Source organism: Mustela putorius, unplaced genomic scaffold, assembly GCF_011764305.1.
Source record: "Mustela putorius furo isolate JIRA1106 unplaced genomic scaffold, ASM1176430v1.1 tig00003899_pilon_pilon_pilon, whole genome shotgun sequence".
NCBI classification, from domain to species: domain Eukaryota; kingdom Metazoa; phylum Chordata; class Mammalia; order Carnivora; family Mustelidae; genus Mustela; species Mustela putorius.
In genome coordinates this window covers 16,759,552-16,784,649 of record NW_025422048.1, presented here as the reverse complement: position 1 = coordinate 16,784,649, position 25,098 = coordinate 16,759,552, and the positions used below count along the sequence as shown (strand labels likewise).

At 43.1% G+C, this 25,098-nt stretch overlaps 1 pseudogene; it reads left to right on the top strand.

Annotated features, from left to right (window-relative positions):
* The first annotated feature begins 22,603 nt into the window (after nt 1–22,603).
* LOC101678465 lies at nt 22,604–24,710 on the top strand (annotated as a pseudogene).
* The last annotated feature ends 388 nt before the right edge of the window (nt 24,711–25,098 follow it).

Below are 25,098 nucleotides of genomic sequence, written 5' to 3'. Positions count from 1 at the left end.
TTACTTTAATTGATGGATGCAAGGATGGACAGACAGAGGCTAAAACAAATATAGCAAAATGGTCACCACTATAGAACCCTGGCAATGGGCATTTGGTGTTTGCTCTGCCCATCTTTTAACTTTCTTATGTGTTTGAAAGTTTTCACAATAAAACAGTGGAGAGAAAACAACCTCTGCTTGCTGTGTGAAAACATCTTCCGAACCAGCCCCTTCACCGACCACACGTCTGCTCCTTCCGACCAGATTGGAAATTTACCAGGGCTGCCGCAGCCTCAGAAACATTTTACAGTCAAGAAAACTAAATCACAAGGTGATTCTGTGACTTGCCCAAGGTCACACAGCTAGTAGTAGAGCTGAGACCGTTTGGATTCCCCAACTCTCCAAAGCCAGGACCACCCCATCCCCATCGTCATTGGGTACTCGACATCTAGCTCGTCACCTGCATCTAGCAGGTGAATCTCGAGATGAATGAAAGGCAGCACAGCAGAGGTTTTACGGCTCTGCACACACCCTGTCCTGAGCTCCAGGCCCTCCTTGTGTCCCAGTTCTGGTCCTCGGAGCTGTGCCTCTTCTCTGAGCTTGAGCCCTCACTCTACTGACATCTAGCTCGTCATCTGCATCTAGCAGGTGAATCTCGAGATGAATGAAAGGCAGCACAGCAGAGGTTTTACGGCTCTGCACACACCCTGTCCTGAGCTCCAGGCCCTCCTTGTGTCCCAGTTCTGGTCCTCGGAGCTGTGCCTCTTCTCTGAGCTTGAGCCCTCACTCTACTGTCCTACCTATTACCATGATCGCATGATGCCAGCTTTGCTGGCTCCCCTTCTGGGGAACTGAACTCTTAATCACCTCCAGACTATGGGAGCTGTTAACAGTGTCCTACTTTCCAAGGCCGTTAATCAGCCTACCTTGACTTCTCACGTTATCTACCGTATTCCTCCCTGCAAGAGTCACCGAGGCTTCCTCTGGCACCTGCCACTTCTTCTGGCACAGATACTGACCACTCCTTCACCCAACACTGATCGCCTATTGTGGTCACGCTTTGCCTGTTGGTCTGGCCTTTGCAATGGAAAGAATAACAGAAAGGGGAGAAAAGAAAAAGCCTTTACATCAAATACGTCCAAATGGGACCTGCTTCCTGGTTGTCTCTGGACCTATCTGATCGCAGTGTGAGCAGAGCCTCCAGCCCTGACAAAGTGCCAGACTGCCGAAATCTGAGCCACGGCCTGTTGTCCGAGGGACTGAGCCAACCTCCTGAGCCTGAAGAGGAGGGGAGGAACGCGGAGCAGGAAGGAAAGGCAAGAACACAATAGAAATTTCTCCTTCTTTTTCAAACCATAGGGCAGTATGGAGTACTGCGGGCTTAGGGTAGAAAATGCTTTTTTTTTTTAAGAGGGAACAAAACACCAAAATCCCTCACCCAGCGTTTGGGAGAGGGGGCGGAGGCAAGTAAAAAGCAAAACGGAGCATACAATGGGAAGCCATCAGCAAAGGCTGTCAGCACAAAGCTGCTGAGGCCCGTGAAGGAGCTACAGAGAAAATGTGCAGACTCCTACTTTTCATCAGCTCACTGTGCCCTTCTAAGCTGTACTGAGCCTCTGTGTGTACCTCATACAGACACTTTCTCTGAAAATCCTTTAGTCCCCAGACTCCTTCAAATGAATGCCTACATTCATAGACATGCTATAAACTATATATATAATATTACTATAACTATATTATTATAGGGTTTACAGCAAGTATATAATTACATATAATATAAATAAACATATTTATATTATATATTTGTTTATAGTATATGTATTGTATATATTTAGTATATATTATGTATAGTATTATATATTATATAGCATGTATTAGTATAATAAAATAATATTTATATAAATGAACTAAATATAAGTAAATAAATAAAATATATATTATTCATTCACAGACATGCTGTAAACTATATATAAATAGTTCATATATATATATATATATATGCGTGTGTGTGGGTACGGCCTGCGTGTGACCGGCCTGACTGAGGCGGAGAGAGCGGCCCAGGAAGGCCACCCCTCCAGTCGGAACTGCCTCACCCATGAAAGATAATTCCACCAAAGAATTCTTTTCACTTCAATTCGCTTCAGATGAAATTAGCCAGTGACTAATACAAGATTGAGCATAATGAGTCCCTTTACCTTAGACGTGCCTACAGCAGAATGCCCAATGTCTCCCGCCCTCCACACCCCCAGCTCAGTGAAGGTTCTCACTTAGCAGCAGCGCTGGAGGGAAAACACGGGGGAGCTAAGGGAGAGAGCAAGCCATGCTACAGGCAGAGAGAAGAAGAAGTAACCTATCACTGTCTGGTTGGCATAATGACACAGACTTATTTTCTTGGCAGTTGCTCTGGTGATTACAATTAGCATCTTAATTTATAACAATCTAGTCTGTATTAATATCAACTTAATTGTAATATTTTACAAAAACTTTCCTCTCATAAAACTGCATTGGCTCTCCCTTCCTTTCTGCTTTACGTCTTTATACAGTAAGAGACCATGAACACAGATTCATAATTACCGCTTTATGTAGCTGTCTTTTAAATCAGATAGGAGAAAAACAAGTTACAAAGATACACAAATACTGTCTTTGATGTTTATCTATGGGGCGAACTTGACTGAGGCTCTTTATTTCTTCATGTGGATTCAAGTTACGGTCCAGTGTCCTTCCATGCCAACCTGAAAAATGCCCTTTGGTATTATTTCTTGGAAGGCAGGCTGGCCAGTGAAGAATTCTTTGTTTCTATTCACTTCGGAATGTCTTTTTTTTTTTTTTTAATAGATTATTTATTTATTTATTTGACAGACAGAGATCACAAGTAGGCAGAGAGGCAGGCAGAGAGAGAGGGGGAAGCAGGCTCCCTGCTGAGCAGAGAGTCCTATGTGGGGCTCGATCCCAGGACCCTGAGATCATGACCCGAGCCGCAGGCAGAGGCTTTAACCCACTGAGCCACCCAGGTGCCCCACTTCGGAATGTCTTAATTGCTTCTCTTTTTATGAAGTATAGTTTTGATGCATTTAGAATTCTTGGTTGATGGACTCTTCTAGCACTTCGAATAGGTCATGCCGCTGCCTTCATACAGGTAATAGGGCTTCCACGGTCTCTGATAGCAAGTCTATTACAACACTATACAGTATATTCCCTATGCTGTAGCTTTCTTCCCCACGACTTATTCGTTCTGTAAATAGAATAAATATCTCCCATTCCCCTTCACCCATCTTGCCCATCCCCCTACTCCCCTCCATCTGGCAACAGTCTGTTCTCTGTATTTACGGACCTGTTTCTACTATTTATTTGTTCATTTATTTTTTAGATTTTTCATATAAGTGAAATCATTTGGTATTTGTCTCTGACTTATTTCACTTAACATAATATCCGCTAGGTCCATCCAGGTTGTCACAAATGGCAAGTTCTCATTCTCTTTACATTTGGTTCCTTTCATCACTTCTATCTCTTAATTAATATGCTATATATAATGAGACATCATTCGTATACTTTCTTTTAGACAGTCTGACATATTTTACTCCAGTTCTTTGAACATACTGTAAGTGACTGAATTAAAATCTTTGTCTAGTAAATCTAATGTCTGGGCTTCCTCAGTGACAGTTTCTGTTTATTGTATTTTTTTAAAAAGATTTTATTTATTTCTTTGACAGACGTAGATCACAAGTAGGCAGAGAAGCGGGCAAAGAGAGGGGAGGAAGCAGGCTCCCCACTGAGCAGAGAGCCTGACGCGGGGTCGATCCCAGGTCCCCAGGATCATGACCCAAGCTGAAGGCAGAGGCTTTAACCCACTGAGCCACACAGGCGCCCCTCTGTTTATTGCCTTTTATCCTGTGTATGGACCATGGTTTTTCATTTCTTTGCTTATCTTATAATATTTTGCTGAAAACTGGGCATTTTAAGTAATATAAAAACTGTGGAAATCAAATTCTCTCCCCTCCCCAGAGGAAGATGTTGCTGTCTTTGGTGATTGCTGTTGCTTATTCAGTGATTTTCCTGAAGTGATTAAGTCTGTATTCTTCGTCATGTGTGACCATTAAAAATCTCTGCTCAGTTGGCTTGGTGGTCAGTTAACCCCCTGAACAGGAATTTCTTTAAACTATGGAAACCAACAAGTCTACCAATCTTGGCTGAGGGGCTATGTGTGCCATAGACCCACATCCTACGCTCCAACGAGCAATTCCACTTTCTGCTTTCAGCCCCCTTGCTGCCTCAAGTCAAACACAGGTGAGAGCTTAGGGCCTCCTCGGTCTTTCCTGAGTATGTAAATAACCCTGAGCACACACATGGCCTTCTAGATTCCCAGCAATATCTTCAGAGAGCTTTTCAAAACCTCATCCCCTAGCTTGATTTTTAAAAGTTTTTGGTTAGCTTGTTGTGTTCTACAACTATTATCACCTTCCCAGACAGCCAGGAAGTTAAACAATTGCCTCACAAATTGCTTTTGACAAATGCCTCATGGGGAGAAGTTTTTCACATGAAATAAGCTCCAAGTCAGGTCAAATACAGACACGCTTGCAAGTGGGGTCTTCCAGGGAGCCACCAGATAGACCGTTTGTGGGGAATGAGTCTTTGAAAGAGCTCCATACTGGTTTTGCTCCCTCCGTTGGCTGCCAAGGTGAGAAGGTCAGCTGTTGTTTTTCAAGGCTACTAGGGAGCTGAAGAGTCTGGGATAGGACTAAAGGAAGTTAAGAGGCCACAGTGCTCACTGTTCTCACCTAGCCAGACATTTTTTTTTCATAGAACACACTCCCTGATTGCTGCAAGTATTTGGTTAATTTCCAAAGTTCTGATAAAATTAATTCTGACATTTTTCCCCAGCACTTTCATTTTATTATGTGTACGAGTCTCTCCCATACTCCTTTCCTTTTTCTATACAGATTTTTAAAATTTCCTTAATAATACTCCTCTTCCCCCAGCCCCCCACCCACCCCCCCTTTGGTAACCATCAGTTTGCTCGCCATAGTTAAGAGTCTGTTTCTTGGTTTGCCTCTCTCTCTTTTTTCCCCTTTGCTCATTTGTTTTGTTTCTTCAATTCCACATATGAGTGGGAAATCAAATAGTATTAGTTATTCTCTGACTTCTTCCACTTAGCATTATACTCTCGAGCTCCATCCATGGCGCTGTAAATGGCAAGATTTCATTCTTTTTATGGCTGAATAATATTCCTGTGGAGGGGGGGGGACCACATCCAACATCTTTTGACAGTTTTCTTATTCCTTGATGCAGGAGGGACATTTCTGAGGTCCTCACTCTTCCATTTTCACTGGTATCACTCTCTCAAGGATCACTTTGGGATCTTTTCTTCCCTACACATTTTCTTGGGGCTAAACTGGGTGACAGAAATGATTACAGCCTTTAGGAACATGAGGCATCGAGTTTAAACATGGGCTACCAGCAGTGTTCTCAAAACTGTCGAGTCACTCATACACGTAAATGATAGGACCAGAGGCAGAGAGCAACAAAGCCTAGAGAAGAAAGATCTACTGAGAACGGGGCAGGTTCATTTTTACCAGTGTTTCTCAAATATTGCAGACTGATAAGCAGAGGGGCTCGCCTGAGTCTCACCTCTAAATTTATATCTAAGCAGTCTTCCATTTCCAAAAAGGACAGGATCTGTCCTGATCCATTTACCTTAAAATGACCACCCCATGTTTTTCCTTTTTAATACAGACAAATTTTCAGGAAAATGGAAACACTGATAGTAGTTCCTCCCCAACTTCTGTAAAGACAGAAACACAGTTGCTCAGCCTCAATCTAGCAAAAAGAGAGAAGTGGTGTTGTGAACTGAATTAGGTGCCCTCCAAATTCATATGTTGAATCAGTAATCCTCCAATGTGACTTCTTTGGATAGAAGGCCATTAAAGAAGTTATTAGGGTTAAAGGAGGTCATGAGTGTGGCTCCCCAATCCAATAGGATTGGTGTCCTTATAAGAAGAGGAGGAGACGGGGCACCTGGGTGGCTCAGAGGGTTAAACTGCTGCCTTCGGCTCAGGTCATGGTCTCAGGGTCCTGGGATCGAGCCCTGCATCGGGCTCTCTGCTCAGCAGGGAGCCTGCTTCTCTCTCTCTCTCTCTGCCTGCCTCTCTGCCTAATTGTGATCTCTGTCAAATAAATAAATAAAGTCTTTAAAAAAAAGAAGAAGAAGAAGAAGAGGAGGAGGAGACACCAGGAGTACATGCCCACAAAGAAAAGGTCATGTCGAGGACACAGAGAGAAGATGGTCCATCCGCAGGCCAAGGAGAGAGGCCTCGGGAGAAACCAGCCCTGCAGTATTGTGAGCAAATACATTTCTGTTTTGTGAGCCAGCCCGTCCATGGCATTTTGTCGTGGCAGCCCTAGTACCAGTGGTAGCCTTAATGGGATCCTGAAACAGGAAGCGGATATTAGGGGAAAATCAATGAAATCTAAATCAAGTGTGGAGTTCAGCTACTAGTAACGTATCAGTTTTGATTCGTTATGACAAATGGACCAGAGCCATGTCGGATGTTCACAACAGTGGAAACTGGGTGTGAGCAACAAAGGAGTTCCCTGTACTTTCTTTGTAACTTCTCTGTGCAACTGGAACGATTTTTAAAGTTTATTTTAACAAAAACAGAAAAAGGAGAGCTCTCCAAAGCCCCCAGGTGCAGGGTAGCAGAGGGTCTAGACTTCCCAGGGCAGCGACATTTCCTCCACCATGACGACTTCTCCATAATCATACACCAGAGTTCCCCCTAATTCTCCTCTGGGGCTGCCTTCCAGCAGGAGAAGCGAGGTGTGGGTCACTCCTGATTCAGTCCCCTTGCAGCCACCGCATGGTTGTTTCTATCAGAAATGGATTATGCTGCAGGAGGATGGAAAATCTGATGGTGTTTCCAGTCCCCAAGCTCTGTGAAAGCATTAAGGCAGCTGCTCCGTTTCAGGCTTGCACAAGGAGAGGAAGCAAGGTTGCCAAAACTCACAGGCCCAGGGCAGTAGAGGCTTAGGAAGGAGATGCTGGTGTTAACATGGAAAATGTTACAGACTAGCTTCTCTTGCCCCAAAACAACATAGATAGCATCACTCTTTGGGTACCTGTCCCCCCAAATATCTCCTTCTGCGAGCCTTTCATTCTACCAGTTAAGGCAAGATTCACTCATGCCCATTTCGCCTCTCCACAGATGTGGAGAAAGGGAGAAAGCAGGAGAAAGGGAGGCCATCGGGAACTCCAGACCCCTGGTACTATAATCAAGCACTAGGACGGGATCCACAGCACGAGAAGGCCACAAAGGGGCTGGTGGGAATGGAGCAGCTTAGCTTTCACCACTGGGGACTAATGCCAGAGGCTTCCACCAGGGCCTCCCACTTTTTCTACCTTTGGACTAAATCCCATCCCAATGAGCAAGTCTGGGGCCTCTGTCAATATATTCCTTTAAGAGCCACTCCCTACTCTCCCTTTAAAGAGCATCTTGCTCGCCGTGAGCTCCTTGCCTATACAGAGGCACTAACACAGCAGTACAGGTAAGATGAGAAAGGAAATCGACAGGAGCCTGAGGCACAGCGCCACAGTGACCTGTGAAGCCAGAGCTGCTGTGAACTGGTCAGCAGAGTCACCTGTTCCTTTGTCTCTGTGGCTGGCTTTTACCATGGAGACACCTGTTAACTTGTGTCTCAATTAGGTGCTACTAGACAGCCCCCCCGGGCCGCTCCCATTCCTGCAAGGGAAGCAGAGGTCATTCTTTTTTTTTTTTTTTTTTGAGATTTTATTTATTTATTTGACAGACAGAGACCACAAGTAGGCAAAGACGCAGGCAGAGAGAGAGGAAGGGAAGCAGGCTCCCCGCCGAGCAGAGAGCCCGATGCAGGGCTCGATCCCAGGACCCCAGGACCACGACCCAAGCCGAAGGCAGAGGCTTTAACCCACTGAGCCATCCAGGCTCCCCAGCAGCAGTCATTCTTGGCCTGATCCTCATATAGTCTCTCCCTTGGGGGTAGAAAAAGTTGGAAAAGGAAAGACATTAAGGAACTGTGGTACTTTATAAAGCTCCATTACTCCAACAGCATAGAACAAACAAGATTTTAGGCATGGCAGGAGAGAAGCACATGAAACTTCTAGCCTTTACAGGTTGTTTTCTAAATGGCTGTAAAGAAAAGACCAGTAGCAGTGAGACTCAGATTGGCATCAAAGTCCACGCCACCATCCCGCTAAGCAGCCTGGAACACAGAACTGCCTCTCTAGGCTCACGCCACTTCCAGAAGCAGGCAGGGCCAACCTGAACCCGTTAACCAGGAAGGAAGAATGAACACTTGGGTTTGCCTAACAAAGCGCGGTGGGAAGCCATCTCCTGGACAAGGTGGGCTTTGGCACAGGAAAGGCCAGTTGGGAGGTGACACCCCCCCACCAGCCGAAGCCGAGCCCTTCCTAACTGCCTCCTGCCGCTGCTGCTGGGGGGCCATGGGCTCTCCCCCAGGGAGGGAGAGGGGGCCGGGCCCCCTTGCTTTTACACACCCGAGGTGGTACAGAGAGCCATTTACCACAGCATTCTGCGGGAAAGAAAGCAGATCGTGTGAAATCTGAAGGAATAACATCTCATAACTAACAAAGGAAAGAAAATGTGAATTGAAGCATAATTACCAATGCACAATGCCGTCGCAGTTTCTAGATGCTATACTTAGCAGAAGCCCACAGTCCGCTCTTATAATTATTTGTATGCATCACCCAGACCTTCAAACTATCTGCATTATCCACAATTATTATCTCGGCTCATCTACACATTCAGTTTCCCAGGAGGTGAAAAAACCTCTCCTGATACTTAGTTTATGAATTCTGGGGAACCTGACTGGGAGAGATGTGGAAAAGCAAACAATTGGTAAGGCATATAATTATCTCTTTCAAAGGCAACATTCACCTCCAGCTGGCCTACTTGTGTAGGTTCTAATGCCTGAAAAGAGAATTAATTAGCCCAAGCAGGTCTCCAGTGCCTGCATGTCCTTCCTTCAAGCCTATTTACAAACCTGCTTAGAAATGCTGGGCTTTTGCAAACAGAGAGTTCACTTAGAAATACAGCTGCACATGGAATTCTTTGAAAATGGAAATGGAAAATTCTAAACAGGAATAACTTGACATTTGATTCTGGAACAATGGTAAAATGTCAACATCTGCCATGAAAATATAGAACCATAAAATAATGAAAAGGGTCCTTTCAGTTTTTTTAAAAAATCTGTAGCACTGCTTGGGTTTGCTTGTTTTACAGAGCTCTGTGCGGTTATCACTTGGTTTCAACCAACTTACATTAAAGTAATATTATTTAAGCAATTGATTAATTAAACTGGCACACTGCAGACTTTTGAGTTTATTGGAACATAGTAGTAGCCTCAATCTGTCAGAGCTGTGCCCCATCCAGGCAAGAAGTCTCTTTTTCCCATCCACCAAAAGCTTAGGTTGTTTGACAGACTATCATCTTCTATTTAGTGATCTTTTTAAAGATCTGGAATGTCAAACACCCCAAATTCTGTTAAAAATCCACTTCACTGTTCTCACTTATAATTATACTTAAACCTTTTTAAAACTTATCTACAATAGGAACCTGTACCAGCCCTTGAGTGACTAATTAATCCTTGAGTTTGCTGCCTGTTGCGTAAAGTAGCACCTCCAGCATTTCTTCCTTTTTTAAACTTTTTAATTGTGGTTTAAAAAACACACACACAACAGGGGCACCTGGGTGGCTCAGTTGGTTGAGCGCCTGGCTCTTGATTTCAATTCAGGTCATGATCTCATCAGGGTCCTGGGATGGAGCCCTGCCCCTGCTAGCCTCCCACTCAGCAGAGAGTCTGCTTGTGTCCCTCTCCCTAAGCCCCTCCCTTCACCCTTCCCTCTCCCTCTGCTCTCCTACCCACACATGCACATGCACTCTCTCTCTAAAATAAATAAATCTTAAAAAAAACACACAACAGGGGTGCCTGGGTGGCTCAGTGGGTTAAAGCCTCTGCTTTCGGCTCAGGTCATGATCCCAGGGTCCTGGGATCGAGCCCCGCATCGGGCTCTCTGCTCAGCAGGAGCCTGCTTCCTCCTCCCTCTCTGTCTGTCTGCCTCTCTGCCTACTTGTGATCTCTCTCTGTCAAATAAATAAATAAATCTTTAAAAAAAAACATACACACAACATAAAATTCACTATCTTGACCCTTTCTAGGTGCACTGTTCAGCTGCATTAAGTATATTCACATAGTTGTGCAATCAATCTCTGGAACTTTTTCATCTTGCAAAACTGAAATTCTATTCTCCATTTCCCCACTCCCCTCCGCCCCTGGCAACCACCCTCTACTTTGTTTCTATGGATTTGACCACTTTAGATACCTCATATAGACGGAATCACACTGCATATGTTTGTCTTCTTGTGACTCACTTATTTTCACTTGGCATACCGACCTTAAAGTTCACTCATATGCAACATGTGACGGGAGTTCCTTCCTTTTTAAAAAATCAAGTTTATTATTTTAATTCCAGCAGAGTTCTCATACAGTGTTATATTAGTTTCAGGTGTACAAGAGAGTGATTCAAGGATTTCCGTCCTTTTTAAGGCTGAATTATAGTCCGTTGTATGTATAGACCGTATTTTTTTTAGTGATGGACATCGGTGTGGCTTCTGCCTCTTGGCTATTGTGAATAATGCCGCTATGACCACGAGCATGCAAATATTTCTGCAAGATCCTGCTTTCAGTTTTTCTGGGTCTATACCCAGGCATGGGATTGCTGGGTCATACAGTAATCTATTTTTAATTTTTTGAGGAACCACCATATCATTTTCAACAGCAACCATACCCTTTTGAGCTCCTACCAACAGTGAACAAAGGTCCCGATTTGTCTATATCTTTGTCAATGCATGTTAGTGTCTGGTTTTTTTGATAGTGGCCGTCCTAATAGAAGTGAGGTCATGTCTCATTGCGGTTTTTACAGGTCCCTAACGACAAATGATGTTGAACATCTTTTCATATGCTTTTTGGCCATTCGTATGTCATCTTTGAGACATGTTTATTCAAATTCTTTGTCCCTTTTTCAACTGTGTTGCTCTTCCGCTGTCCAGTTGTAGGAGTTCTTTACATACTCTTGGTAGGAGCCCCTTATGAGATTAATGATTTGTGAATGTTTTCAACCATCTTGTAGGTTAATTTTTCACTCTGTTCATTGTGTCCTCTGGTACACAGTAGTTCTTAATTTTGACAGAGTTAAGAGTTCTTTATTTTTACTTTCCCTTTTGTCCACCTTGCCAACACTTATCTTTTTTTTTTTTTTTAATAAACCATCCTAACAGGTATGAGGTGATGTCATTGTGGTTTTTATTTGCATTTCCCTGATGATGAGTGATGTTGAGCACTTCTTTAAAAAAGATTTTATTTATTAATTCATTCATTATTTATTTACTTGAAAGAGAGACAGAGATAGTGAGAGGGAGCACGAGTGAGCAGGAGAGGGAGAAGCAGGCTTCCTGCTGAGCAAGGAGCCCGACTTGGGGCTTGATCCCAGGATCCCAGCATCACGACCTGAGCTTAACGCACAGGCTTAACCGACTAAGCCACCCAGGAGCCCCGAGCATCTTTTTATATACCTGTTGGCCATTTGTATGTTTTCTTTGGAAAACTGTCTCTTTGGGTCCTTTCTCCATTTTTTTAACCAGATTATTTGGGTTTGTTTTTTTTTTGTTATTGAGTTATAGGAGTTCCTTATACGTTTTGGATCTTAATCCTTTATCACATGCATAGCCTCCAAATATTTTTCTCCTGATCCATAGATTGTCTTTTATTTTGTTGATTGTTTCATTTGCTCTACAGAGCTTTTTAGTTTTACATAGTCCCACTTGCCCAGTTATGCTTTTGTTGGCTGTGCCTTTGGTGTCATATCCAAGAAATTATTGCTAAGACCAATGTCAAGAAGGTTTTCCCCTATTTTTTCTTCAAAGAGTTCTACAATTTCAGGTCTTATTTAAGTCTTTGACCTATTTTTAGTTGGGGGTTGTATATTGTGTAAGACAAGGGTCCAATTTCATTCTTTTGCATGTGGATATCCAGTTTTCCCAGCACTGTTTATTGAAGAGACTGTCCTTTCCTAATTGAATGGTCTTGGCTGACTTGCTGAAGATCAGTTGACTATTTATGCACCGGTTCCTGGGCTCTCTATTCTCTTCCATTGTTCTACATGTCTGGTTGTTTTTACATGGTTGTTTTTATGCCAGTACCATACTGTTTTGATTACTATCACTTCATAATTTATTTTGAAATCAGGAAGTATGATGTCTTCTGCTTTGTTCTTCTTGCTGAATATTGCTTTGGTTATTTAGAGTCTTTAGTGGATTTTAGGATTGTTTTTCTATTTTTGTAAAGAATGATAGTGGCGGAGGTACCTGGGTGGCTCAGTCAGTTAAGCATCTGACTTCGGCTCAGGTCATGATCTCAGGGTCCTGGGATCAAGCTCTGCATCAGACTCCATGCTCAGTGGAGAGTCTGCTTATCTCTCTCCTTCAGCCTCTCCCCCTGCTCATGCGCTCTTTCTCTGTCTCTTTCTAATAAATAAGTAAATTCTTTTTTTTAAAATGGGATTAGATGCATTGAATCTATAGATCACTTTGGGTAGTATGGATATTTTAACAACTAAGACTTCTGATCCATGGACACGGGATGACTTTTCATTTATTTGTGTCTGCTTTGGTTTCTTTATTTGAAACATTTAGTTATTTATTTTGAGAGAGAGAGTGAGAGCACACAAGCAGGGGGGAGGGGCAGAGGGAGAGGGAGAAAAGATCTCCAGCAGACTCCTCACTGATCACAAAGCCTAACATGGGCCTCGATCTCATGTACGACCCTGAGATGATGACCTGAGCTGAATCTAAGAGTCAGAAACTCAACTGACTGAGCCACCCAGGGACTGCTACTTTAATTTCTTTCATCAGTGTTTATTTTTATTAATGAGTAATATTCCACTGTATGGATATACCACATTTTGTTTATCCACTCATCAGGTGGTGGACATTTGAGTTGGTTCCACTATTTGGCTATTATAAATAATGCTCCTATGAAAATCCATTTACAGCCTTTTGTTTAGATGTATGCTCACAACTCAATATTTTTAAGTATATTATGAGGTTGAACAACCATCACCACTTCCTAATTCCAGAACATTTTTACTCCCCAAAAGGAAATCATACACCCATGCAGTCACTTCCCAATCTTTATTCCTTCTTCCAGCCTCTGGCAACCACTATTCTATTTTCTGTCTCCATAGATTTGCCTATTCTGAACATTTCATATAAGTGGAATCATACAGTATTTCTCCCCTTGTGTCTGGCTTCTTTTAATTAGCATAATGTTTTCAAGATGCCTCCATGTTGCAGAAGGTATAAGAACTTCATTCATTTTTATAGCTGAATAATATTCTGTTGTATAAATATATAACATTTTGCCTACCCATTCATCAGTTGATGGACACTTGGGTTAGTTCCACTTTTTAGCCTTTATGAATAATGCTGCTATGAACATGTGTATGTACTACTTTGTGTGGACATATGTTTTTGATTCACTTGGGTATTTTCAATATATCTAAGAGTGGTATTATGGGATCACATGGTCACTTTATGTTTAACTCCCTGAGAAATGTCCAAATAGTTTTCCAATGAAGTTAAACTTTTTATATTCCAACTAGCAATGAATAAGCATTTCAATTTCTTCATGAGCATTTCAGTTTCTTCATGTCCTTGCCAATACTGGTCACCGTCTTTTTTTATTATAACCATACCAGTGCATTGAAGTGATATTTCATTGTGATTTTGATTTGTATTTCCCTACTAATGACACACGTTTTCATGTGCTTAATGACTATTTGTATGTCTTTTTTAAAGAAATATCTATTCAAATCCTTTTCCCATTATGTCATTGGGTCATATATCTTTTTATTGTTGAGTTGTCAGTGTTCTTTAATCTTTGAAGATTTTATTTGAGAGAGAGAATGCACAAACAGGGGGATGGGCAGAGGGACAGGGAGAAGCAGACTTCCTGCTGAGCAGGGAGCCCAACACAGGGCTCGATCCCAGGACTCTGGGATCATGACCTGAGCCAAAGGCAGACACTTAACCAACTAAGCCACCCAGGTGCTCCAAGTTGTCATTGTTCTTTATATATTTTGGATACTGGGCCTTATAAGATATATTTGCAAACATTTTCCCATTCTGTAGGTTGTCTTTTCATTTTCTTGATGATATTGTCAATAGCACAAAAATTTTAAAAATTTTATATAGTCCAATTTATCTTTTTCTCTAAAGTCTAATTCTGTTAAAATTATGAAATTGGACCAAAAATAAAGCAAGAGATGAGGGACACAAACTTGTTATGTTTATACTCTAAGTGAACATAGTAGTAGCAAAGAGGTGACAGGGGAAAAGAGGAAGCTGTGAACAGTGGGGGTTTGGGTTAGGGAAATGAAATCAACTGTTGGATTACCTCTTGTAGGTGACAGCCAACAATTTAAATCACTGGCCAAAAGATCTGGTAGACTGGATCTTAAATTATTCTAGCATTAGTGCCTAACAGAGCCAGTCTAGAGAGTGAGGTTATGACAGCAAGGGTCTCCACACTGGAGTAAATAAACCTGTGAATGAAGTGATTTGGAGTAGCAACGTGGTTTGGAGTAGTCCATCTAGTTTATTTTTTTTTTAAGATTTTATTTATTTATTTGACAGACAGAGATCACAAGTAGGCAGAGAGGCAGGCAGAGAGAGAGAGAGAGAGAGAGAGCGAGAGGGAAGCAGGCTTCCTGCGGAGCAGAGAGCCCGATGCGGGGCTCTATCCCAGGACCCTGAGATCATGACCCGAGCCGAAGGCAGCAGCCCAAACCACTGAGCCACCCAGGCGCCCCGTCCATCTAGTTTAGAGTAGAACTACCATCAGCCACTCAGAATACAGAGAGTGGGGGAAAGAGTTGGTAAAAGGAATAGGAAAGAAACTCCAGGAAATCAAGGCAGAATTCTGGAAGTGCAGACTAGCAAAAATGGTACAGGAAAGAGAAAAACATGAGGAATCAAGAGAATAAGTATTTAGGGTTCATTTCCTATTTACCACTAGTGATGATTAATTTTATGTATCAATTTGGTTGAGCCATCAAGCGGCCAGCTATTTGGTCAAACATTATTCTGGGTGTTTCTATGAGGATGTTTTTGGCTGAAATTAATATTTAAATTAGTAGACTGAATAAAGCAGATGGCCCTCCATAATGCGAGTGGACCTCATCCAATAAGCTGAAGACCTGAATAGAATTAAAATGTTGACCCTCTGGGATGCATGGGTGGCTCAGTAGGTTAAGCATCTGCCTTGGGCTCAGATCATGATCCCAGGGTCCTGGGGTCCAGTCCTACACTGGGCTCCTTGCTCAGTAGGGAGCCAGCTTCTTCCTCTGCTCCCAGCATGTGCACAGTCTCTCTGACAAATAAAATCTTTACAAAAAATATAAATAAAATGTTGACTCCACTAAGTAAAAGAGAGTTTGTCCTGACTGCCTTTGAGCTGAGACATCAGCTTTTTCCTGGCTTTACTCTCAAACAGAAACATTAGCTCCTTCTGGATCTCAAGCCAATCTTCAGAGTAGAATATCATTGGCTTGCTCGAGTAGTCTTCAGCTTGCCAACTTACCCTGCAGATCTTGGGACTTGTCAGCCTCCATAATCACATGAACAAATTCCTTATAATACATCTCTTTATATATATTATATTTCTAACATTTGTTACACAATCAATATATATATTTATTAGCCTGAGTTTCAAAAACACTCTTGTCTGGACTTTCTGTAGCTCTATCCAATCCTTTTTAAAGTGAGGAAAGCAGAATTTGCGATGATATTCTAGGTTCACAAAGATCTGGGTTTTGTCAAGGAAGAGGAAACTATTTGGGTTTTCTTAACCAGTCGCCTTCACTGTTTCTCAGCACGTTGTTGGCCTTCCCGCACCACAGTGGTCCCCGACAGGGCTGTGAGCAAAGCCTTCCTGCCACACCTCTGTAATGGGGTTAACTCAAACAACAGATAAGAACAGAGGAACTGATTAAGGTGTTTGATTTTTGTTTCCTGCTTTTTAAAAAGATTTTATTTATTTATTTGACAGAGATCACAAGTAAGCAGAGAGGCAGGCAGAGAGAGAGGAGGAAGCAGGCTCCCCGCTGAGCAGAGAACCATATGCGGGGCTCGATCCCAGGACCCGGGGAAAATTACCTGAGCCAAAGGCAGAGGCTTTAAGCCACTGAGACACCCAGGTGCCCCTTTCCTGCTTTCTTTATAATGACTCATCATTCAGATGCTCCCAAGGGAAAGGTCTCCCCGAATCCTTTCATTACACCTTACTTTAAAGGTGATAGCACACTTCTTACCAGAGGGATGCCCATACTTCTTCATAACTTCAATATGCCTTCTACTTACTGCTTTGTCTACACTAATCAAAAATTGAAGGGAGAAAGATGGATGGTGTACCATGCTGCCCTTCTTTTATGCCAACAGCCTTAGATCCTGTAATGATTTTTGTGAAATCCAAATATGGTACCAAGGAAATCACGACTCTACCAGAAAGCTCCTGCTTTCTTTCTTTCCTATATATTCAGTCTTCTGTTTCCACTTCTTTTGAATGAATCAATCTTTAACACGCAATGAAAATTCTCAAATATGTAGATGCTGACAGTTTTTAAGCAATTACAGCTCTATGTAAAGAGGCTTTTCCATTTTTAAGAGTTGGTATTTTTAAATACATCTTAAACACAAAGTCGTTTTAAAGAGAGTTACACAGTCTTCTCACAGGAGGAGGGGAATGACAAATCTGTAAACAACGTTTAAGCATCGTCTTAAAGACATCATCTACTATCCCCTTTGAATTTCGTTTGTAAACAAGAATATAATTTTAGGAGACACCAAGGCACACCGTTTTTCTGCCTCCTGCTGGAAATCCGAAGAAGTGAGTTGCATTTATATCTCAGCCTTAAGTTGGTAAGTGGAACTCTAGAGCATTATATCATCTGTTTATATCTGGTTAAGAGGAAGTAGTAAGCAATTTTTCACTAATTTTTAGTATATTTACAAGGTTGTACAACCATCACCACTCCCAAATTCTAGAAAATTTTCATTACCCCAAAAGAAACCCCAAACACACTATCAGTCATTCCCCCTTCTTCCTTTCTACCAGCCACCGGCAACCACTAATGCATTTTGTGCCTCTATGGACTTTCCCATACTGGACTTCATACAAAAAGACATATACAATATGTGGTCTTTCTCACTGGTGCTTTTCATGCAGCATAATGTTTTCCAGGTATATCAATGTTGTAGAAGGTGTCAGTACTTCATGACTTTTTAGTGCCCAATACTATTCCACTGTAAGAATATACCACATTTTATTTGCCCATTTATCAGTTGATGGACATTTGAGTTGTTTCCACCTTTTGGTTATTGTGAACAATGTTGCTCTGAACATTTGTAAAGGCATCTGTGTGGATATTAGTTTTCATTTCTCTTGGATATATAGACTAGAGTGGAATTACGAGATCTTGTGATAACTCTATGTTTAACCATTTCAGGAATTGCCAGACTATATTCCAGAATAGGTATACCATATTACATTACCACTAACATGGGTAAGTGTTCCTATTTCACCAACACTTGTTATTGTCTCTGTCTGCCTGGTTGTCTATCTATCTAATATATATCTCCTAGCCATTATAGCCAGGCTAGTGGGTATCATTGTATTTTGATTTGCATTTCCTAAATGATTAATGATGCTGAACGTTTTTTCATGTGTTTATTAAACATTCATGTATCATCTTGTGGGAAGTTTTTTACATCCAAATCTATAGCCCATTTTCTAATTGGGGTATCCTTTTATTGTTGAGTTGTATGAGTTCCTGATATAATCTGTATGCAAGATACTTATATATGTAATTTGCAAAAATTTTCTTCTAATCTATGGGTTGTCTTGTCACTTTCTTGATAATATCCTCTGAAGTATATATATTTTTTTACTTTTAGAAAGAAAGAGCATGCAAACAGGGGAGAAACAGAGTGAGAGGGGAGATGGAATCCAAAGCAACCTCCACACTGACAATGGAGACCAATGCAGGATTTGACCCCATGACTACAAGATCCTGACCTGAGCTGAAACCAAAGAGTCAGATGCTTACCAACTGAGCCAACCAGGCACCCCATAAATTTTTTATCTTTAATGAAATCTAAATTATCTATTTTTTCTTTTTCTGTTCATGCTTTAGGTGTCATATCTAAAAAGTACCTAAATTGGAGCACCTGGCTGGCTCAGTCAATGGAGCATGCGACTCTTGATCTCAGGGTTGTGAATTCGAGCCCCATTTTGGGTATAGAGATTACTTAAAAATAAAATATTTTTAAGTGCCTAAATTGCCTTATCTAGGTCATGAAGATTTATTCCTATTTTCACTCTAAGAGTTTTATAGTTTCAGGTCTTTGAACCATTTTGAATTTATTTTTTTATATGGTGTAAAGTAAGGGCTTAACTTCATTCTCTTGCATGAATATATCCAATTGTCCCAGCATTTTTTTTGATAAGACCACTCTTTCCCCTTGAATGGTGATGGCACTCTTGTTGCAAATCAATTGACCATAGATGTGAAGGTTTATTTATGGACTTTCTATCATACTCCAACGATCTATATAGGCCAGCATGACGCTGTCTTGATTATTGTGGTTTAGCGGAAAGTTTTTAAATCAGGAAGTATAAAGTCTATGTTCTCTATCATTCTGATCCCTCCCAAGGCTGCTAAGTTGCTGGTTTTCACTGTGACTGTGGGCTGTTGATTTTCAAATCTACCACAGAGCTGGGGAGAGAATATGGGAATAGGGGAAGTTCTAATGGCACAAAGCTTAGTGTTCTTACCAAGATTAAACCATTTTTCTTGAGGAAATGCTCTCTTGATTTTTGAAAACTTTATAGTTAATTTCTAAAGTTCTGGAAAACTTGCTTTTATGTTTTTTGGCTAGTATTCATTGCCTTTTCTTTTTTAGAGAGAGAGAAAGAGGGAGCAAGAGTGAGTGGGGAGGAGAGGGAGAGAGAGAATCTCAAGCAGGCTCCATGCCCAGCACGGAGCCTGACACAGGCCTTGATCTTATGACCCTGAGATCATGAACTGAGCCAAAATCAAGAATCAGACACCCAACCAACTAAGCCACTTGGGCACCCCCCCATCACTTTTATGGTGAAGTTTCTCCGAGTTTCTTACTTCACCATTCTTGATATCATCTAGATCTGAGCTTTTAACCTCTACTACCCTCTCCTCCTTTGCACCAAATGTTGTTGAACCAACTTGTGCTGCTTCCTAGGAATTAAGTAGATAACGATACCACAAATTATCATGTGCACTAAAAGCCAGCATAAAACTGTTGGGATTTCTAGAAGATTAGGTGAGTCAGGATCCTTGTCTTTTTATGTTTTAATGTCTCTCTTACCCATGAAGCACAGTGTTAAAATGAGAATATTTGTCTCCAAATTGCTGCTGGAAAATATATGTGACAAACCTATCTTTTCTGTTATGAACTAAATGTTTCTGTTTCCTGAAAATGCATATGCTGAAACCCTAATCCCAATGTGATTGTACTTGAAGATGGAGCCTTTGAGAAGTAATTAGGTCATGAAGGTGGAACCCTGATGGATGGGACTAACGTTCTTACAAGAGGAGACCAGAGAGCTAGATAGTTCTCTCTCTAACAAGTGAGGATACAGCAAGAAGTTGGCCATCTACAACCAAGAAGAGGGCTCTCACCAGCTCCTGACCATGCTGGTGTCATGATTTCCAATTCCAAGCCTTTAGAACTATGAGAAAGAAATGTATGTTGTTTAAGTTACTTTGCCTAGGATAATTTGTTATAGCCAACTGAAGCAATTCTAAAAAGAAATACCAACTTATCCAATGAAGGACATAGTGCATTGTAAAACAGCCCACTACCAACTTCTGGTCTATTCAAGAGAAGAAGAGAGTGATCAGAAAGGGTAACCAATGAGTGAGGATTACTTAGAAAATTGTCATAATGTTGTGCATTTCTCCCCTGACTCTCAAAATCTTCAAACTAAATTAAAGGGGCTACAAGGGAACTACTGTGGGTTTGATATATGTTCTCTAGAGTCTGAACAACAGTTGATAGGTGTCCTTTGAGGTTCAGAAGGCCCAAGGAGTGGTGATTGAGGTTTACCTAAAATAATAAATTTAAAGACTGGTTGGAGCTGTCTGTGACTGTTGAGCAAAGACAGTGGGTTGCAGTGGGTATAGCCTGAACTTCAAGTATCTGGTGTGACAAAAGTACAGAATATTCACCATGGGACGGAAGGGGTCTTAAGATATCCAGGCTTGAATTTTCTAGAAAGGTACCTGCTGAAGAGGTATACATACTAGGACAAGATGATCCTAAACCATCACAATTTAGGTGGGGTGTGCAGCCAGCCAGAGCTGGAAGCTGAGGGGAAGAAGAGCAAGCAAAGTATAATGGTATCTGGGCGGAAACTGAGACAATGAAAGAGAAAGCTGGTACGGAAGAGAGAAGTTTTGAGTTTGAGTTGAGACATCATTTTTGATATTTAGTATCCTAATGATTATTTCATTTGGTTAAAAGGTATCTCTGCAAAATTCTTTGTATACATTTAGTATTTCCAAAGTATTTTAGGGGACTTGGCAGTATTTTCATTGAGCCTGGGATGCTTCACTAAAATGAAGAACAGAAAGCCTAAATTCATTTTTTTTTTAAGATTTTACTTTTAGGGGGCCTGGATGGCTCAGTTGGTTAAAGTGTCTGCCTTCAGCTCAGGTCATGATCCCAGGGTCCTGGAACTGAGCCCCAAATTGGGACCCCACTCAGCAGAGAGCCTGCTTCTCCCTCTTCCTCTGCCTGGTGCTTGTTCATGCTTGTTCATTCTCTCTCGCTCTCTCTCTCTCTCTCTTAGCCAAATAAATAAATACAATCTTAGAAAAAAAGATTTTATTTTTAAGTAATCTCTACACCCAACATGGGGCTCAGACTTACAACCCCAAGATCAAGAGTCGCATGCTTTACTGACTGAGCCAGGCTGGTACCCCCCTAAAAGCCTAAATTCTAATACCAGTTCCATCATTATGTTGTATGGGACCTTAGCCACTTTGTGCCTCAGTTTCCTCACTATAAAATGCAGATAATAGCTTCTCTCCTCATCTCACATGGTTTTGTGATGATGAAAGAGAATATCAGACAATTTATGTTAAATTTCTTTGACAAGAATAAGTTTAAGATTTATTCCAAATCTATTTCTCATAGTTAGTACATACCACTAACCTAGCAGAGATAGGGCAGGAGTGAATGAAGCTCCAGTGAGTAATCCAAGACAGAAATCTAGCAATGCCCAATAAGAAAATGACCAATGTAAGTTATGACCAGTGCTCACCTGGAACAGAGTGTTCGTGGGGGCGGGAGGACGCATCTGGAAACAGCGGAACTTTTGCTCTGGAACATTAAGAAATGACAGGACCTAAGGGGTAGAGATGTTGCATTTTAGAACATTGGATAAGTTAAAACCAAAATGTAACAACGACCCTCATTTCTCACTTCAAAGTATAGACTGAAACTCCTGGGTTTATTTGACTCTGGTAAAAGGGTATCATCTCTAGTCAGAGGCAGCAGCCCCTGACCTCCTACCACTGCTCACCTGAAATGCACAGTCACTGTAGAAGATCCCAAAAGACTTGCAGGAATTTGTTAGTTTATATGTTACTAGAAACTTGGGATGCTGTAGTAAGGATGATAGAGTTTGCCCATATGTCTGGTAGCTAGAGCATTAGGATATACTTCTATTATCTTACTGATCTGATTAGCACAAATCTAGACTAAATCCTGAAACCCTAGAAATCCCTCAGCATGATGCAAAGGAAAGAATTCAAATACTTAGCCAGAGAAATATACTAGTGTAAATTTATCGGGAGAGACTTGCCTGCTCACTCTCTAATTACATCCTCTGAAAGGCCAGATGACTATATCTTCACTAAAAACTTGAGACAAATTACTGAGTTACGCCCAAATATCTTTTTGTTTTGTTGAAAAGAATGTGAAACTTTCAGAAGGGTTATAATAACACAAAAACTACTCATATACCCTTTAACCAAATACATCTATTGTTAACAATTTTATTTGAGGGGCGCCTGGGTGGCTCAGTGGGTTAAGCCTCTGCCTTTGGCTCAGGTCATGATCTCATGGTCCTGGGATGGAGCCCCGCATCAAGCTCTCTGCTCAGCGGGGAGCCTGCTTCCTCCTCTCTCTCTCTCTCTCTCTCTCTGCCTGCCTCTCTGCCTACTTGTGATCTCTCTCTCTCTGTCAAATAAATAAATCTTAAAAAATAAAAGAAAACTCACTTAAAAAAAAAAACATTTTAGCTTATTTGCTTTAGCATTTGTGTGGGGCTCTTTATATACGTGTATATATATAAACAGAATACTTTCTGAACTTTTTCAAAATAAGTGGCCTATATCGTGGTCCTTTATCCCTAAATATTTCAAGGTGTATTTTCTCAGAAGAGGAATATTCTCTTAGGTAACCCCAGTAAAGGTATGAACGTCACTGAGTTTAACATGAATACAGGGGCCCCGGCGGTTACCCATACTGAGGTGAGTGTGCAGGAATCGCCCCGTGTGGCCCACGGCGGCCCAGGATGCTGTTAGAAGTGGGCAAGGACCTGGAGAACATGCCGAAGGTGTCATGCCTGCCACTCGGCTCCATTACCAATGCACTGCACGAGTTCATCTACTGCAGGAAGCAATATGACCCACACAGGCACCCTTACTGCCTAGTCCCATCCTGAAAACCACCGGCTTCTGTCTACCGGTCCAACGCTCACCCTCAAGGCGTCCGCCGAGCCTGACCCCTCCCCACCCAGCTGCGGGGGGCACTGCGACCACAGCTTTCAATGCGCAGGCGCACGCATCGATGTGGACGTGCGGAGCCAAGCCGCGGCTGCGTGCTTCCGGCTGCGGCGCTTCTCTGAGCAGTACCAGAAGTCCTTGGGGCAGGTGGCCAGCGCCATGCTCCCGGTCCTGCCATAAGCCGTGGCCTTTCTGTCCCAGGACGTCATCCGGCAATTCGTGGAGATGGGGTCCAAGTTGCTGGCCATGCAGACCATTGCCCCCATGTTCCTTGCTGTGCACAATGAGGTCCTGCCCTCCATCTACACGCAGGCGCAGGCCAGCTCCGCTTCCCAGGGCTCTGCCTCTGTTACCAAATTACCGCTCCACCCAACCAGGGCCAACAGCTTCCGGATGGTCATGAGCGGAGTCCACAGCAAGGCTGCAAGAGACTGGTGGCTGATGTGGCTGGGTGGAGAGGACCTTACCACCATCATCGTCACGGCTCACTACGACACCTTCAGAGTGGCCTCTTGGCTGTCGCATGACATGGACTCAAACGAGAGCGGCATCTCTGTATTGCTACGGCTCACCCACGATTTCTCCAAGCTCTACGCCAACAAGCGCACCCACGCAGTGTACAATCTTCTGTTCTTTGCTTGTGGAGGGGCCAGTTCGACTACCAGGGAACCAAGCACTGATTGGAAGACACATAGACCACACAGATTCCAGCATACGCCAGTATACCGTGGCCTTTGTCCTCTGACACCGTGGGCCAAGCGGACAGCCTGTATCTTCATACGTCCCAGCCACCTTGCAAGGAGATGCTGCAACTTCACTTCCTGCAGAGCTGGAGACAGTGGCGGCCAGTTCCTGGAGCTGCTGTTCTCCGTGGTACACAAGATCAACCTCACTGAGAACATCCTGGCCTGGGAGCATGAGTGCTTCACCATACTCTGGCTGTCTGCCTTCACCCTGGCCCACATGGGGAGCCCTCCCCACCCCGCCCCCGATACCCCCACCCCCACCCCGCTAACCCATGACAGCCAGGGCAGTAGCAGCATGTACAGGAGATCTCAGGTCTGTTCTAAAACTCTGACCTACAACTTGAGGCTCAATGCAGAAGCCCTGACCCGAGTCATTTATAACCTGCCGGCACAGGGAACCCCTGAGACATGCTGGTCTTCCTAGAGCAGATGATCCAAGAGGAACAGCTGGACTTGGCAATGGGATTGTTCACCAGCCAGCCCCAAGCCACCCAGCTGGTGGACAAATACTGCATGTTCCTCAGCATGTGAGAACACTTCCTGAGTCACTACCAGAAGGGAAGGAAGCAGCACCACATCACAGCTGATAAATGAGACCCTGAGTTTGTCTTCCATGACCACCTGAAGCAGGTTATAAGAGCCTACAGGGTCAAGCCAGCCATTTTCTCCTTGCTCCTGGCCACCTGCATTGGTGCCTACTTCGGGGCGACCTACACAGCAGTCCAGGTGAGCAAGCAGGAGCTTAGGTGGGAGGCAAGGCCTCTGTGGGAGGGCCACCCTGGCCAGGTGAGTCCTCAGCATCCCCCTTCCATCCTGCCTAGAAGCAGGTGACCTTGCAGGTGGCCCTCAGGCCTTCCTTGAGGCAGGGTTTGCACCTGACCTCACTCAAACCCTCCTACTGCCTCCAGCACTGCAGCATCCTATACAAAACAGTTCAGGGACTGCTCCCGAATCCGTGCCGTGGCCACCCACCAGCGCAGGGAGCTTTGCACCTGCCACCCCTCCCTGCTCAGCAGCCAGCAAGAAGGCAGGGCTTCATCCCTTGCTGAGAGGCCCCAACCTGGAATCACAGAGCTTTTGTGTGTTGCTCCAGAGGACTTGGGGAGTCTTTCTCCTTTTTGTCCTTTGAACTCCCTTGGAGGAGCATTTATGCGGAAGTCCCAGGGCCAAGCCATGGACTTGGGAACGAGCCTGCCATTGAGCCCCGAGCCCCGGAGGTGACCCCATCGTCCTCAGGGCTTGTGAGCAGAGATGACAGAAGAAATGTACAGCCTCAGCTTCCCTACTCCTACCCTCAGCGCTGACCAGAGACTCCCAGCTCTGTGTCTGTCCTCCACCCTGCCCCAGTCACCCTATGGTGACTGAGATACTCTCTCCTCTTGTCTGAAGGAGGGCAGGGTCAGCCTCCAGGTCCCTGGTTCTGGCCCCTTCCTCAGA